Raw genomic sequence first — 453 nt, 5'->3', positions numbered from 1 at the left:
ATATATATATATATATATATATATATTTAACTCGAATAAAATATATGAATTTGAAAATCCATTTTAAAAGCTTAAGTTCTATTTTTGTACAAGTTATGCATTAAAATAATCTTATAATGTTTATTAAAGTTATCAGATTATTGAAATTATTCATTCTCATATAATTTATAGTAAAAATTTATAAGTATTTTTATCATAATATACCCTAATTATTAAGTGTATTTTTATTTTTCATGCTTTCCTTTATATTATGCGTACTCTGATTGCAACATATCATTCAATTTAATTGATTTTCTTGCACTTAAATGTTGAATATCTCATACTTTCTTAATATGAAAATATGAGAAATATATGGTGTAGAAATGACTATTTTTCTTAAATTATATTTTATATTGCTATATAAATAAAAGTTTTCAGCCTCTAAAAGTTCATATCCTACTTTGTTTTTTCGAA

This window comes from Phalaenopsis equestris, unplaced genomic scaffold (assembly GCF_001263595.1).
Source record: "Phalaenopsis equestris unplaced genomic scaffold, ASM126359v1 Scaffold000002, whole genome shotgun sequence".
Taxonomy (NCBI): Eukaryota; Viridiplantae; Streptophyta; class Magnoliopsida; order Asparagales; family Orchidaceae; genus Phalaenopsis; species Phalaenopsis equestris.
Note: the sequence above shows the minus strand (reverse complement) of the source record.